Raw genomic sequence first — 17503 nt, 5'->3', positions numbered from 1 at the left:
AAAGCAAACATAACTATAATAACAACAAGAATAAACAATAATTAGCTCAGGAAATCAAAGTCACAGAAGAAAGGAAATGTAAATCATAATAAATTACATACTCATTTATAAATAATATTTATGCGGTAAGTTGTAGCAATATAAACAAATTTGTATTCATTTAACCAAAAATTGGGGGTAGAAGAATGCTAGATCTTTATCTTTTAGATTTAGGATGCGAAAAGTAAAGTCTCAATCAGTACCTCTATAAATGGCATTAAAATGGTCAAGAGCTATGACAGTAGTCTTTTTCCTTTTTTGAGAGAGGGTCTCACTCTTTTGCCCAGGCTAAAGTACAGTGGCATGATTCATAGCTCACTGCAGCCTCCACCTCCCAGGCACAAGTGATCCTTCCACCTCAGCCTCCTGAGTAGTTGGGACTACAGGCATGGGCCATCATACCCACTTAAGACAGTAGAGTCTAGAAGAGATAGCTAAAAGAATGGAAAGTGTTTATCTTTGGGGAAATGAACTAAGAACTACTAGGAGAGGTAGAATGGAGGACTTCTGTGTTTGGATTTGTTTTTTAAAATTGTATCGTCTCTTAGTTTATTCGGGCTGCTATAATAGAGTACCATAAACTGGATGGCTTATAAATGACAGAAATGTATTTCTCATAGTTTTGGAGGCTAAGAAGTCCAAGATCAAGGCCGCAGCAGATTCAGTGTCTGGTGAGGGCCTGTTTTCTGGTTCACAGACCAGCACCACCAGTTGTATCCTCACAGGTGGAAGGGGCAATAAGCTCCCAAGGACCTCTTTTATAAGGAGACTAATATCACCCATGAGACCTCCACTCTCATGACCCAATCCCTTCCAAAGCCTCCACTCCCTAATATTATCACCTTGTAGGGTAGGATTTCACCATATAAATTTAGAGGACACAAACATTTAGGGCATAACATATGCATGTACTACTTTGATAAAATTCTAAAATAAAGGCTAAACTATTTACAAATTTGTGAGCCACACTCAAAGAATTATTATAGTCTCTTTCTTCCATTCTAGAAAATAGATCTACATACAGCAATATAGTGATCATTTTTACTGCTAAGAAACTTGAATTATAAGTTCCCACATCTTTAAAGTTCATACTGATTAACTGAGTCATTTTTTTAATTGGGAAAGACTAATAAACCGTCCAGTGGTAGATACTACCTGTCATCTAAGACAAATGAATGTTAGTTAATTATGCTTAAAACACAAGTATAAATAACTTTACCTCAACTACATAAAACAAATATTTGATGCATACTAAAAAACAGAGATGATATCTCAACAAGATTTCTATTTTCCTTCCCTCCCTCATTTCTTCTTTTCTTTCTCCCTCCCTCTTTCCCTTTCTCATTTCCTTTCTTTTTTGTTTCACATGTGTAAATTTTCCTATTTTTAAACTTGAATGGATATTTCCCTTATAATAAAGAAACATCTATTAGTTTAAAACACGATTTAAAATAAAATATAGGAGGGAGTGGTTCCAAGACGGCCGAATAGGAGCAGCTCCAGTCTACAGCTCCCAGCATGAGCGATGCAGAAGATGGGTGATTTCTGCATTTCCAACTGAGGTACCAGGTTCATCTCACTGGGGCTTGTCGGACAGTGGGTGCAGCCCATGGAGTGTGAGCCGAAGCAGGGCGGGGCACTGCCTCACCCGAGAAGCACAAGGGGTCAGGGAATTCCCTTTCCTAGCCAAGGGAAGCCATGACAGACAGTACCTGGCAAATTGGGACACCCCCACCCTAATACTGCACTTTTCCAATGGTCTTAGCAAACGGCACACCAAGATATTATATCCCGTGCCTAGCTCAGAGGGTCCCACGCCCACAGAACCTCACTCACTGCTAGCACAGCAGTCTGAGATTGAACTGCAAGGCAGCAGTGAGGCTGGGATAGGGGCGTCTGCCATTGCTGAGGCTTGAGTAGGTAAACAAAGCCGCCAGGAACCTCGAACTGGGTGGAGTCCACTGCACCTCAAGGAGGCCTGCCTGCCTCTGTAGACTCCACCTCTGCAGGCAGGGCATAGCTGAACAAAAGACAGCAGAAACTTCTGCAGACTTAAACGTCCCTGTCTGACAGCTTTGAAGAGAGTAGTGGTTCTCCCAGCATGGAGTTTGAGATCTGAGAATGGACAGACTGCCTCCTCAAGTGGGTCCCTGACCCCTGAGTAGCCTAACTGGGAGACATCTCCCAGTAGGGGCCGATTGACACCTCATACAGCTGGGTGCCCCTCTGAGATGAAGCTTCCAGAGGAAGGATCAGGCAGCAACATTTGCCATTCTGCAATATTTGCTGTTCTGCAGCCTCCGCTTGTGATAACCCAGGCAAACAGGGTCTGGAGTGGACCTCCAGCAAACTCCAACAGACATGCAGCTGATGGTCCTGACTGTTAGAAGGAAAACTAACAAACAGAAAGGACATCCACACCAAAACCCCATCTGTACATCACCATCATCAAAGACCAAAGGTAGATAAAACCACAAAGATGGGGAGAAACCAGAGCAGAGAAGCTGAAAATTCTAAAAATCAGACTGCCTGTTCTCCTCCAAAGGAATGCAGCTCCTTGCCAGCAATGGAACAAAGCTGGATGGAGAATGACTTTGATGAGTTGAGAGAAGAAGGCTTCAGACGATCGCTAACAACAAACTTCTCCAAGCTAAAGGAGGATGTTCGAACCCATCGCAAAGAAGCTAAAAACCTCGAAAAAAGATTAGACGAATGGCTAACTAGAATAAACGGTGTAGAGAAGACCTTAAATGACCTGATGGAGCTGAAAACCATGGCACAAGAACTATGTGACGCATGCACAAGCTTCCGTAGCTGATTCGATCAAGTGGAAGAAAGGGTATCAGTGATTGAAGATCAAATGAATGAAATGAAGCGAGAATACAAGTTTAGAGAAAAAAGAATAAAAAGAAATGAACAAAGCCTCCAAGAAATATGGGACCATGTGAAAAGACCAAATCTATGTCCGATCGGTGTACCTGAAAGTGACGGGGAGAATGGACCCAAGTTGGAAAACACTCTGCAGGATATTATCCAGGAGAACTTCCCCAACTTAGCAAGGCAGGCCAACATTCAAATTCAGGAAATACAGAGAACACCACAAAGATACTCCACAAGAAGAGCAACTCCAAGACACATAATTGTCAGATTCATCAAAGTTGAAATGCAACAAAAAATGTTAAGGGCAGCCAGAGAGAAAGGTGGGTTACCCAAAAAGGGAAGCCCATCAGACTAACAGCGGATCTCTCGGCAGAAACTCTACAAGCCAGAAGAGAGTGGGGGCCAATATTCAACATTCTTAAAGAAAAGAATTTTCAACCCAGAATTTCATATCCAGCCAAACTAGGCTTCATAAGTGAAGGAGAAATAAAATACTTTACAGACAAGCAAATGCTGAGAGATTTTGTCACCACAGGCCTATCTTACAAGAGTTCCTGAAGGAAGCACTAAACATGGAAAGGAACAACTGGTACCAGCCACTGCAAAAACATGCCAAATTGTAAAGACCATCGATACTAGGAAGAAGCTGCATCAACTAATGAGCAAAATAACCAGCTAACATCATAATGACAGAATCAAACTCACACATAACAATATTAACCTTAAATGTAAATCAGCTAAATGCTCCAATTAAAAGATACAGACTAGCAAATTGGATAAAGAGTCAAGACCCATCAGTGTGCTGTATTCGGGAGACCCATCTCACGTGCTGAAACACAGACAGGCTCAAAATAAAGGGATGGAGGAAGATCTACCAAGCAAATGGAAAACAAAAAAAAGTAGGAGTTGCAATCCTAGTCTCTGCTAAAACAAGCTTTAAACCAACAAAGATCAGAAGAGACAAAGAAGGTCATTACATAATGGTAAAGGGATCAATTCAACAAGAAGAGCTAACTATCCTAAATATATATACACCCAATACAGAAGCACCCAGATTCATAAAGCAAGTCCTTAGAGACATACAAAGAGACTTAGACTCCTACACAATAATAATGAGAGACGTTAACACCCCACTGTCAACATTAGACATATCAACGAGACAGAAAGTTAACAAGGATATCCAGGAATTGAACTCAGCTCTGCACCATGTGGACCTAATAGACATCTACAGAACTCTCCACCCCAAATCAACAGAATATACATTCTTCTCAGCACCACATCACACTTATTCCAAAATTGACCACATAGTTGGAAGTAAAGCACACCTCACCAAATGTAAAAGAACAGAAATTGTAACAAACTGTCTCTCAGACCACAGTGCAATCAAACTAGAATTCAGAATTAAGAAACTCACTCAAAACCACTCAATTACATGGAAACTGAACAACCTGCTCCTAAATGACTACTGGGTACATAATGAAATGAAGGCAGAAATAAAGATGTTCTTTGAAACCAATGAGAACAAAGACACAACATACCGGAATCTCTGGGACACATTTAAAGCAGTATGTAGAGGGAAATTTATAGCACTAAGTGCCCACAAGAGAAAGCAGGAAAGATCTAAAATTGACACCCTAACAACACAATTAAAAGAACTAGAGAAGCAAGAGCAAACACATTCAAAAACTAGCAGAAGGCAAAAAATAACTAAGATCAGAGCAGAACTGAAGGAGATAGAGACAGAAAAAAACCCTTCAAAAAATCAAGGAATCCGGGATCTGGTTTTTTGAAAAAATCAACAAAATTGATAGACCACTAGCAAGACTAATAAAGAAGAAAAGAGAGAAGAATCATACAGACGCAATAAAAAATGATAAAGGGGATATCACCACCGATCCCACAGAAATACAAACTACCATCAGAGAATACTATAAACATTTCTATGTAAATAAACCAGAAAATCTAGAAGAAATGGATAAATTCCTGGACACATACACCTTCCCAACACTAAACCAGGAAGAAGTTGAATCCCTGAATAGACCAATAACAGGCTCTGAAACTGAGGCAATACAAGTCCAGGATCAGACAGATTCACAGCTGAATTCTACCAGAGGTACAAGGAGGAGCTGGTACCATTCCTTCTGAAAGTATTCCAATCAATAGAAAAAGAGGGAATCCTTCCTAACCCATTTTATGAGGCCAGCATCATCCTGATACCAAAGCATGGCAGAGACACAACAAAAAAGGAGAATTTTAGACCAATATCCCTGATGAACATTGATGCAAAAATCCTCAATAAAATACTGGCAAACCAAATCCAGCAGCACATCCACATCAAAAAGCTTATCCACCACGATCAACTTGGCTTCATCCCTGGGATGCAAGGCTGGTTCAACATACGCAAATCAATAAACGTAATCCAACACATAAACAGAACCAAAGACAAAAGCCACATGATTATCTCAAAAGATGCCAGAAAGGCCTTCAACAAAATTCAACAGCCCTTTTTGCTAAAAACTCTCAATAAACTAGGTATTGATGTGACGTACCTCAAAATAATTAAGAGCTATTTATGACAAACCCACAGCCAATATCATACTGAATGGGCAAAAATTGGAAGCATTCTCTTTGAAAACTGCCACAAGACAGAGATGACCTCTCACCACTCCTATTCAACATAGTGTTGGAAGTTCTGGCCAGGGCAATCAGGCAGGAGAAACAAATAAAGGGTATTCAATTAGGAAAAGAGGAAGTCAAATTGTCCCTGTTTCCAGACGACATGATTTTATATTTAGAAAACTCCAGCGTCTCAGCCCAAAATCTCCTTAAGCTGATAAGCAACTTCAGCAAAGTCTCAGGATACAAAATCAATGTGCAAAAAACACAAGCATTCCTACACACCAAGAACAGACAAAGAGAGAGCCAAATCAGGAGTCAACTCCCATTCACAATTGCTTCAAAGAGAATAAAATACCTAGGAATCCAACTTACAAAGGATGTGAAGGACCTCTTCAAGGAGAACTACAAACCACGGATCAACGAAATAAAAGAGGACACAAAAAAATGGAAGAAGATTCCATGCTCATGGATAGGAAGAACCAATATCATGAAAATGGCCATACAGCCCAAGGTAATTTGTAGATTCAATGTTATCCCCGTCAAGCTACCAATGACTTTCTTCGCAGAATTGGAAAAAACTACTTTAAAGTTCATGTGGAACCAAAAAAGAGCCCGCATTGCCAAGACAATCCTAAGCCAAAAGAACAAAGCTGGAGGCATCACGCTACCTGACCTCAAACTATACTAAAAGGCTACAGTAACCAAAACAGCATGGTACTGGTACCAAAACAGAGAGATAGACCAATGGAACAGAACAGAGCCCTCAGAAATAATACCACACATCTACAACCATCTGATCTTTGACAAACCTGACAAAAACAAGAAATGGGGAAAGGATTCCCTATTTAATAAATGGTGCTGGGAAAACTGGCTAGCCATATGTAGAAAGCTGAAACTGGATCCCTTCCTTACATCTTATACAAAAATTAATTCAAGATGGATTAAAGACTTAAATGTTAGACCTAAAACCATAAAAACCCTAGAAGAAAACCTAGGAAATATCATTGAGGACATAGGCATGGGCAAGGACTTCATGACTAAAACACCAAAAGCAATGGCAACAAAAGACAAAATTGACAAATGGGATCTAATTAAACAGAAGAGCTTCTGCACAGCAAAAGAAACTACTATCAGAGTGAACAGGCAACCTACAGAATGGGAGAAAATTTTTACAATTTACCTATCTGACAAAGGGCTAATATCCAGAATCTATAAAGAACTTAAACAAATTTACAAGAAAAAATCAACCCCATCAAAAAGTGGGTGAAGGATATGAACAGATACTTCTCAAAAGAAGACATTTATGCAGCCAAAAGACACATGAAAAAATGCTCATCATCACTGGCCATCAGAGAAATGCAAATCAAAACCACATTGAGATACCATCTCACACCAGTTAGAATGGCGATCATTAAGAAGTCAGGAAACAACAGGTGCTGGAGAGGATGTGGAGAAATAGCAACACTTTTACACTGTTGGTGGGACTGTAAACTAGTTCAACCATTGTGGAAGACAGTGTGGTGATTCCTCAAGGATCTGGAACTAGAAATACCATTTGACCCAGCTATCCCATTATTGGGTATACACCCAAAGGATTATAAATCATGCTGCTGTAAAGACACATGCACACGTATGTTTACTGTGGCACTATTCACAGTAGCAAAGACTTGGAACCAACCCTAATGTCCATCAATGATAGACTGGATTAAGAAAATGTGGCACATATACACCATAGAATACTATGCAGCCATAAAAAAAAGGATGAGTTCATGTCCTTTGTAGGGACATGGATGAAGCTGGAAACCATCATTCTGAGCAAACTATCCCAAGGACAGAAAACCAAACACCACATGTTCTCACTCATTGGTGGGAAATGAACAATGAGAACACTTGGACACAGGGTGGGGAACATTACACTCCGGGGCCTGTCATGGGGTTGGGGGAGGGAGGAGGGATAGCATTAGGAGAAACACCTAATGTAAATGACGAGTTAATGGGTGCAGCACACTAACATGGCTCATGTATACATATGTAACAAACCTGCACGTTGTGCACATGTACCCTAGAACTTAAAGTATAATAAATAAGTTAATTAAATAAAATATAAACATATGCAATTTTATATGTAACACAATATACATGCACACAATGCAAAGACAAGAATACATTAAATTTTAATAATCATTTACACTCTCTGGTGGGATAAGAGGCTTCTTCCCCTTCTAATTTTCTTTATTCTTTCCTTTTCTTTTATTATTTATCCATTTATTCAATTTTTCGTAGAGACAAAGCCTTGCTATGCTGCCCAAGTCTCAAACTCCTGGCCTCAAGCAGTCTTCCTGCTTTGGCCTCCTAACATGTAGGGACTGCAGGTGTAAGCCACTACACTCAGCCATTCCGCTTCTAATTTTCTATATTTTTCAAACATCAGTAACAATTTTTTAGTACTTCTATGCATTAAGTGCTGGCAGCTTCTTTAAATGTAACCCAGACTACTTTATGACAGGCAGTAAAAATATGTGAAGGGGCTGCTGTATGCAGGTAGTCCATAGTAAGTATATTTGGGAATAAGTCTAGGAAGGGAATTGCGGCAATTCCTACTTTAATTCTTTTAAGCCTTACAGTTTTGATTGTGTTACAGCATCTCCAGCTTCAGGAATGAGTCCTGGTGTGTTAAATTGTTTAGGGTAATCCTATTTCCTTTAGCACCTTGATTGGTTGAGAAGTAGACTGATCCAGGGCTGAGCCAATCAGTGCATGACCTCCCTGGCCAAACTCATTGGTCGGGAGTGGTCCAATCTCCTTAGGGCTGGAATTTTGTTCCTGGTTTAGGGAAAAGCATCCTCTCGCACTCTGTGCATCCTGGAGGCTACCTTGAGAAGCTAGACCAGAGGCAAATACAAAACATAGTGGAGGGGACAACAGAAAGAATCATAGAAAAGCAGAGTCCTGTTTGAACGAGACTGGACGCCAATCACAATGTCAAGACGTTTCACTTACCTGAAACAATAAATCATCCTATCATTTGAGTAACAAGAGTCAAACCAAAGTATTTTACCTGATAACATAGAGAACATATTGGGTGTTTCTTATGTACCAGTTGTATTATACATGTTATTTCCTATAATCTACACAAAACAATGCTGTTATGTTTTACTACTCTTTTTTTTTTTTTTTTTTGAGACGGAGTTTCGCTCTTGTTACCCAGGCTGGAGTGCAATGGCGCGATCTCGGCTCACTGCAACCTCTGCCTCCCAGGTTCAAGTGATTCTCCTGCCTCAGCCTCCGGAGTAGCTGGGATTACAGGTGCTCGCCACCACGCCAGGCTACTTTTTATATTTTTAGTAGAGACAGGGTTTCACCATGTTAGGCCAGGCTAGTCTCCAACTCCTGACCTTAGGCGATCCACCTGCCTTGGCTTCCCAAAGTGCTTGGATTACAGGTGTGAGCCACCGCGCCCAGCCAGGTTTTACTACTCTGATTTTAAAATCAGGAACTAGTGATGATGATTTTGGTGAACCATCCAAGGTCATAGACCTAGCAATAGTTTTGCTAATTTTTATTTTGCTAAGTAAGAACATTAAAAAAAAACTCATCATGTTTTGTCATAACAATTTCATAAAAGGAAGAATATTATAATAAAAAATTAAGATGACCTTAGTCCGAGAATAAAAGACAGCTCTCAAGAAAGGACTTTTGCCATCATCGTGGATATTTTCCTCTGGACAGGAAAAAGTTCATCATGTGTAGGTGCCAGGCCAGCTGCATAAAAAGTCATATTTTGATTCAGCAGGAATTGAGCAAGTTCTGGAAATGTGTTTTTTGAAACGAACTGCAGGTAATTCTGACAGGAAGCCAGGATGGGGAACTACTATTCTGGGAGACATAAAGTGTGCTTCCACTGGAACAGGTCCCTTTGCCTGCTTTCTCCAGAAGTTTCTTTCCTGTTCTCCAATCTGCTTCTATTTGCATTTCAGGCTGTATTCCTCACCTTGGCAGATCCATGAATCCTGTCTCTTCCGGTCTGCAGTTCTGTTAACTAAACATTACTTTTCTTTCTCTTGTTGCCTCAGTGATTACATTCAAGTTTGACTATTGTTTTCTTACTCAGAACTACCCAGGGAAGAAAAGACTTCTCTCTGAGCCATTAACCATAAACTCAAAGAGGAAACAGTGGCATGACTATTTCCAAAGACCTCAACCTGAGACTTCCCTGGAAGGTGGGGAGTAATTCAACCTGATAAATAATTTACGATCATAACCTTTGTCAATAATTTTATTTGAATATATTATATTCCTTGGGAGAATATTAGATTGCATTTTGGGAATAGATTTAATGATTCCTATGAACTGAAGATAATCATGATAATATGGTCCATGTCACTAAAGAATTGTCTGAGAGTTGATTGACACTTTCTGTGTTCTTTTTTTCCTCCTCAGTTTCCAATAGCCAGAGACTTATTATGTTAATTTCCAGAGCCCAGCTGTTGTTCACTTTCCCCTTTTTCTTTTTCTCTCTAGCTCTTTCCCTCTGCCCTCTCTCCTTCCTCCTCTGCACGTTGCTTCTGCTACTGACATTTCTAGCATACATCTCTCATTCAGTTTCCCTTCTCAAGGTGAGGAGATCTAATTTTATTGGTTTGTCTTTACCCAATATGGTGAGTTCTTACTGGGACAAATTTGGGTTCAGGTACTGGTTTCTTGGCCTGATCAACAATGATTAGGGTAGCAGGACTAGTTTCACTGCAAGCATTCAGCCTCTTTTCTCCAAAGAAAGTGGGTGAAGTGTAGCTGAAAAATCTTCTGGGGCTCTATAACCCATTGAGTACAATCTAGCTTAGCAAAATGCAGAAAACTCCCCAGCCAAGGTTTAGCTAGGGGGAGAGAGAGAGAGAGAGCACGTGCGCGCAAGCACAAAAAGACATTCTAAGTAATGACTGCTCTCTCCTTTTTCTTTAATATAGAGAAATGTCTGGATATTCTCAGTCATGTATGGCGGGAAAGCCCAGACAGACATTTATTTGCTTCTTTAGCAATTTCAGAATGAATGCCCAAAGGTATGAGAACTTGACTCCCTGCTTCCATGTTGTCTTTATGGCACGAGGTCTGCTGACCTCTGCAGTCATCTCTCACTAATCTACATGTACAGAATGCCCAGCTGTAACAAATTATTTGCCTTTGATTGTTCAATACACTTGCAGAAGCAGCTCTTTCTCTGCCTTTTCAACCTTTCTCAACTGTATTACCTGTCAGCTTCTGTTGAATTCAACATAAGCAAGATCTCCTCCATGAAACCTCATGAGTGTGGTTGTTAGCCCGCTGTGGCAGGCTCTATTCCTTGCCATCACAAAAACCATTCCCCTATCCACTCTTTCAAGTGGAGCCCCCATTTGTTCAGAAATCAGGCAAGGATTTTAGTTCTCAGGAAAGGTAGCTTCGGCAGCTGGTCTAGGAACTGTCATGGGACAAATTAAGAGGCAATAAGATGTAAAGGGAAGTTTGTTGGAGGAGTTTGTTGGAGGGTAAGTGTTTTTATCTCCTTGATAAGAGAATATCAGCAAAAAGAGAAACTCACCTGTCCACACCACCTCCTGCTTCTAGCACACCTGACCTAGCAAAAGCACACTTGCTAGGACAGGTGTGCTAGGACACTTTTGCACTGCAGCCATCATTCGACTTTGACAGGAAGGTCAATGGAATTGCAAAGATGGCACTCTTTATGTCATTGAGCCACTGATCCCCAATTTGTTGAAGCACTGCTAATTATTGTGTTGCTTACCACTGAAAGCATTCCTGACTGTTAACCTCCTCTGTGCGCATAAATGCAATCACTGAAGTATCCCTGTCATGTCCTCAGAATCAGTTTTGCCTGAGAGTGAAAACGTCTTCACTCTTAAACAGTACCATATTACTGACAACAGGAAAACATCTATAATTGGTGTATATTTGGACACATAGTTACTATGCCAATAAAAATAAGACAGCTACACTGGCAAAAGGATCTCATCCTATCTTTGAGTTGTAGAGTTTAGTATAAACCCATATTGACCAAGCAAATTGTCTTTGCAGTATGCCTGCATACAGAAATACTAGAAGGAAAACTTCTTTCAGCTGAGTAGAAATAAAAATAATTTCTGATCTAATGATTTTCATAGTCTCCCAATAAGAAGACCAAACCTCACATTATGAGAGCCAAAAATCATCCATCATCAGCTATATATGTTTCTTGGTCTACATTATTTCTGTCCCAGACACTGGAAGTCTGGACTTCTCCCAGAGAAGAGAACTGTCATCCTGTCACATGATTGCAATTGGCAAGTCTTACCAAGAAAGTTTGGCAGATCCTTAGAACAGGACTAACATATGTTTTATATATGTGTGGGTAGGTGTATATATAGCCATCCATCTACATACATATATGTATACTTATTTATTTATAAGCTCTAGTTAAAGTTAGAAAAATTAATTTAGATGCATATGGATAAGTCACACAAATTAGCACTAGTTTAAAAGGAATTAGTATAATCCTAAAAGAAATCATTTTGATTTTGTTAAAGTAAAAATGCCAATGCAAATTTTAAAAGCGGAACATCATGTTAATAACTTTTATCTTTAGATTATTGCTCATTTAGAGCAATGATTCGCTCACTCATGCAACAAGTGTTTATTAAACACCAACTACAAAGACTTATAAGACACAAAGTCCTTGCCCTGGTGAATCCTATGGTCTAGTTGTAGACACACACACACACACACACACACACACACACACACACACACACAGAGTCATTCATTCATTCATTCGTTCACTCACTCAAAGATTATTATTGAGGACTTTCTTCGCCTATCATGTGTGCTGAGATTACAGACATGAAAAGACAGAAGACACTTGCACTCCCAGAGCTTATGTAATATGGGGGGAGGTGGAGAAAAACAGTAAACAAACATTAACATATACACACATAAGAGAGTGATAAATGCAATGAAGAGACTTCAAATTGAATAATATGATAAAAAATAACTGAGCTGCTACTTTTAAATGGGTGGACGAGGAAGACCCCCTGGGAAAACATTTAAGCTGAGACACAGGAGACCACTGGAAAAGGATGGAAGGTGAAGTGAGGGTCTTTTTGCTGCTCTTTTTGCTATTATTACTGTTTTAGTTGTCAGTGTGTTTGTGTGTGTGTAAGAAAGGAATTATTAGAACTGGTATACGACAATGGGAGTGATTGAGGAAAGAAGTGATGATTCAGGGAAGAATGAGCAGAGAAATGAGAAACAAAACCTTTAATAAGGTGAGGGGGGCATGAATTCCAGAGTAAAACCAGACAGTGTACCAGTGACAGCAGCAGAGACAGTTGCTCTACAATAAATTGAGCAGGCAGAAAATAGGTACAGAGTGAGGAGGATAGATAATATTTGATTGGAAAGGTGAGGGAATTCTTGTCAAACTACTTCTATTTTCTCAATGATTTATGAAGCAATGTTATAAGCTGAGAGTATGAACAGTAAAATGGGTCAGGAGATTTAAGGAGTTAAGACATGAGGTGAAATTATCATTTTGGAAAGTGGGAATGCAAAAGTCCTACAGGTTTAATAATACTGCTCTTGACTATCCACTTGAGATTTATAGCCAGAATTTAAAGTGATGCTAGCAAGCATAAGTTTTTGTCTTCACCAGTGTTCAGTTGTGTTGTTGCATGGGGACCATTGGGTATAAGAGGGTTGCAGCTCGGCTAAGGTGAAAGAGGGTGGCAGAGGCAAGGGAGTGAAGGGTGTTATCAAACAGTGGCTTAATAATGTATTATAGAGTCTAAGGTGAGTGAATAAGGAAGGGAGTACCTGAAGAGGACAGATTGATAGTGATTCAGTCATAAACTCACCAGATTAGAGAGTCTTAATAAAGGCAAGATATTGTTTGTATAGATATTCTTGGTTTAGTGAGCTGTTAGGATAGAAGACAATAGTCAAAGAATGGGATGCTTGTACTAGAGATACTGGAGATGATGGACTTATTGATGATTACAAGGTCAGAAGTATGACCTCAGACAGGAGTGGATAGCTGATGGTGGGTGAAGAATAATATTCTATTGTAAGGTGGGAGGATCTGGAAACTGGAGTCTAAGGTATTAGATGTAATATTTGAGTGGGCATTGAAGTCAGAAAGAAGGAAGTGAGTGAGAATAACATCAGAATAATAATGAAAAAAGCCTCAATGAGCCAGGTGCTAAATTTATCAAAGAATAAAGTTAACTGAATTCTCTAGATGACAGCAACAAGGAAGGGGATAGGTGCCAAAGTCTGATGGCACAGGGCCAGGTGTGATGGCTCATGTCTGTAATCTCAGCACTTTGGGAGTCCAAGGCAGGAGGACTGCTTGAGGCCAGGAGTTCAAGACCAGCCTGGACAACATAGTGAGATCTCATCTTTACAGAAACCCAAAAAACTCTGATGGCACAACTTTAACAGAGCCTGGGGTTTGGAAGGATGCAGGAAGACAATAGGTCTGAAAATGGCACTGGAGAACAAGAAAAGCACTCACCCCACAGCTTGGTCTGGTTACGTAGGATGCAAAAGAAGAACAGATTCCACCGCATATGACTGCAACAGAATTGATTTCAACAGGGCACAGCCAGGTTTTACCTAGAGTAAGAAAGGAAAGGGAACATTCAAGATGATGTTGAGGATGCAGTCACACTTGTTGATGATGGATTGGCAGCTGTAGATGGCTGAGAGGAAGGGGTTGGGATGGCAGAAGTGAAAGAGTAGGTCAGAGGAGTAGATATACATAGTAGTGCAAGAACGAATATCTAGGCTAGGGGTCAGCATATTGTTTAAATAAAGGGACAGATGGTAAATATTTTAAGCTTTGTGGGTCATATGGCCTCCGTTTCAAGTACTCAACTCTGCCTTTTACTTTACAAATTTTTATTTATTTATTAAGTTTTTAAAGAGTCAGTAAGCATCTGTAGGTCTTGGACCCCAGCGGGGAGATTGGACAGATGGAGAGTCTAGCATGAGGAGAGTCTAACTGCTTGAGATAAAGCCAACCCTCTGCGTTTTTAGAGTGAAAGCAGCTGTAGACGATATGTAAAGAAGTGGATATAGTTGTGTTCCAGTAAAACTTTATTTACAAAAATGGGCAGTGGATTCAATTTGGCTGATTTGACTCTGTAATAAACAGAGCTGGTAATGGAGTTTGGGCTTGTGATGATCAGTGAGGTAAAAAGCAGAAACATGGTTAAAATGGGAGTATTTGATACTCTCCTGGAGAAGGAGGATTGCCCATTTAAGAAAGAAGTTGTGAAGCTACCAAACATCTGCTGCTCCCAGATGTCGTAGCCAGGGATTAAAAAAAAAAGATCTTGACATGGAACTGCTGTGACTTCTTGACCAGGAGTAGAAATTTTGGTGAGAATATCTGCTTTTGAGAGGCCCCAGTGTAAAACAAGATGCGGCTCTCATCTAGAGGCTTAGGACCATCTCTTTCCCAGGATGCTCAGTATTGTTGACTCCAATCAGTTGACTACAACTAAGAGGGAAAGGGCAAGGTACAAACACTTGGAGTTTCTAAAGAAGGAACACACAAGCACTGGTAAATATGGAAACAGGAAAGATTTTCTTACTCAGTCCATGTCTATATCCTAAAATGCAGTCGCTAAGGAGGTTCATTTGGCTTTCTCTATTATCTAAAAATGATTATACAGCTTTCAATCAAGCAGACTTTTAGATTTTGTGAGACATCAAACTGTCTCTTTGAGAGACTGGTGTTTTGCACCAGACAAACTTAGAGTCACTAGTCAGTCATTATGACAGAGGCTTGAACTCAACCTGTATTAACAGTTTTAAAAGATCCCTGGATTGAATTTACCTCAAATGCTAAGTAAACTTTGCACTTGAAGATGGCTTCTTGGATGCCCATTTTTAATGATTCTTAAATAACAGGTATTCACGCCCATTTCTGAAAGATTTTTAACTCCGACATCATTAATTATCCCCTACCAAATTGGTCCACACTTCTGGTCCAATTTGATATTCTGTTGATATTATTAAAACTGCTTAATAGTAAGCTGTTGATATTATAAAAACTGCTGTTTAATGATACTGTTTTGTTGATATTATTAAAACAGCTTCTTCAAATGTTTAAATTATTTCCCGATAATAAGCAACGTTGTAATTTATAGGAAGACATGAAGTCTTTTAGAACCCTGGGGTACAATTTGGCACACTTTTCTAGTCATCTGAAGGTATCTAATATTCTTCTTGATAGTAAATTAGGCCCTAGGATACTGGTTTATTGCTTATAACTTGTGAGATTTCTGTTACAGTGATGACAAAAGAAATGGACCCATCTTTCAAGAGAATACTTCATTTGATTTTAACTGAAGAAAAACACAAGAATGGTTTAATACAACTGAAGTACATTAGTGTGCAAATCTTTTTTCTTTGTTGGAGCTATTTCTACTTTATGGGAAATATATATTCTATTAAACACATTTCATGGTGATTGAATAAAACTCTACATTGATTTAGCAATGATTACATGTCTGTGCTATACACTGTTGGGAAAACAAAGCTGAATAAGGCTTGATGCTTTACATATCCTTGGTTTACTTAGGTTTACATTTCCTTTGTATAGGGTGCAAGTATTCCTATATGTAAATATATGTGACCTATATTTGAGACCAATAAAAAGCAATGTTTCAATTTTACAAATGTTTGAATTACCTAATTTCAATTACATAAATAATAATAGCAGTTCGTAATTATTGGACCCTTCATATTACTTAACATTAATGAATTTATTTCTCACAACAACCCAACGAAGTGGGTACCACTGTCCCATCTTAGAGGTAAGTAAATCATCACTGACAGCCAGCAAGGGATAGAGTTTAGCTTCAAAACTAGGTCTGTCTGACTGCAAAGCCCTTGATCTTAATCTCTATCTCATTATGCTTCAGAAACACATTTTAAGCTGGGTAGAATCAATAAGTAACAGCCAGTTATTGTAAAATATGGATTTTTGCCATTCTTGACAGACAGAAAGATGTGACATTTTGACTGCTAACAATAGGTCTTCAAGAGTTCTTCTTAAAAATGCAAATCTATATTCCTAAAAGGAAAACATATTTTAAAAAGTAAATACTTCTTTGGTTCCATATGAATTTTAAAGTAGTTTTTTCCAATTCTGTGAAGAAAGTGATTGGTAGCTTGATGGGGATGGCATTGAATCTGTAAATTACCTTGGGCAGTATGGCCATTTTCACGATATTGATTCTTCCTACCCACGAGCATGGAATGTTCTTCCATTTGTTTGTATCCTCTTTTATTTCCTTGAGCAGTGGTTTGTAGTTCTCCTTGAAGAGGTCCTTCACATCCCTTGTAAGTTGGATTCCTAGGTATTTTATTCTCTTTGAAGCAGTTGTGAATGGGAGTTCACTCATCAACAAGTCAATCCTAAACCAAAAGAACAAAGCTGGAGGCATCACGCTACCTGACTTCAAACTATACTACAAGGCTACAGTAACCAAAACAGCATGGTACTGGTACCAAAACAGAGATATAGATCAATGGAACAGAACAGAGCCCTCAGAAATAACACCGCACATCTACAACTATCTCATCTTTGACAAACCTGACAAAAACAAGAAATGGGGAAAGGATTCCCTATTTAATAAATGGTGCTGGGAAAACTGGCTAGCCATATGTAGAAAGCTGAAACTGGATCCCTTCCTTACACCTTATACAAAAATCAATTCAAGATGGATTAAAGACTTAAACGTTAGACCTAAAACCATAAAAACCCTAGAAGAAAACCTAGGCATTACCATTCAGGACATAGGCATGGGCAAGGACTTCATGACTAAAACACCAAAAGCAATGGCAACAAAAGACAAAATTGACAAATGGGATCTAATTAAACTAAAGAGCTTCTGCACAGCAAAACAAACTACCATCAGAGTGA

At 39.3% G+C, this 17503-nt stretch overlaps 1 long non-coding RNA gene across 1 annotated transcript in view; it reads right to left on the bottom strand.

The window, feature by feature from the left end:
- Positions 1 to 17259, bottom strand: part of LOC129532081 (uncharacterized) — a 30297-nt gene extending 13038 nt beyond the window's left edge. Inside the window, exons 1-2 of the long non-coding RNA XR_008677709.2 lie at positions 16782 to 17259; positions 14081 to 14181 (exon numbers count right to left, since the gene is read on the bottom strand). This is a non-coding gene — a long non-coding RNA (uncharacterized lncRNA). The remainder of the gene's footprint in view (positions 1 to 14080; positions 14182 to 16781) is intronic.
- Between the last annotated feature and the right edge of the window lie 244 nt (positions 17260 to 17503).

Source organism: Gorilla gorilla, chromosome 11 (genome assembly GCF_029281585.2).
Source record: "Gorilla gorilla gorilla isolate KB3781 chromosome 11, NHGRI_mGorGor1-v2.1_pri, whole genome shotgun sequence".
Taxonomy (NCBI): Eukaryota; Metazoa; Chordata; class Mammalia; order Primates; family Hominidae; genus Gorilla; species Gorilla gorilla.
Note: the sequence above shows the minus strand (reverse complement) of the source record. Positions and strands in the feature narration are given on the sequence as shown.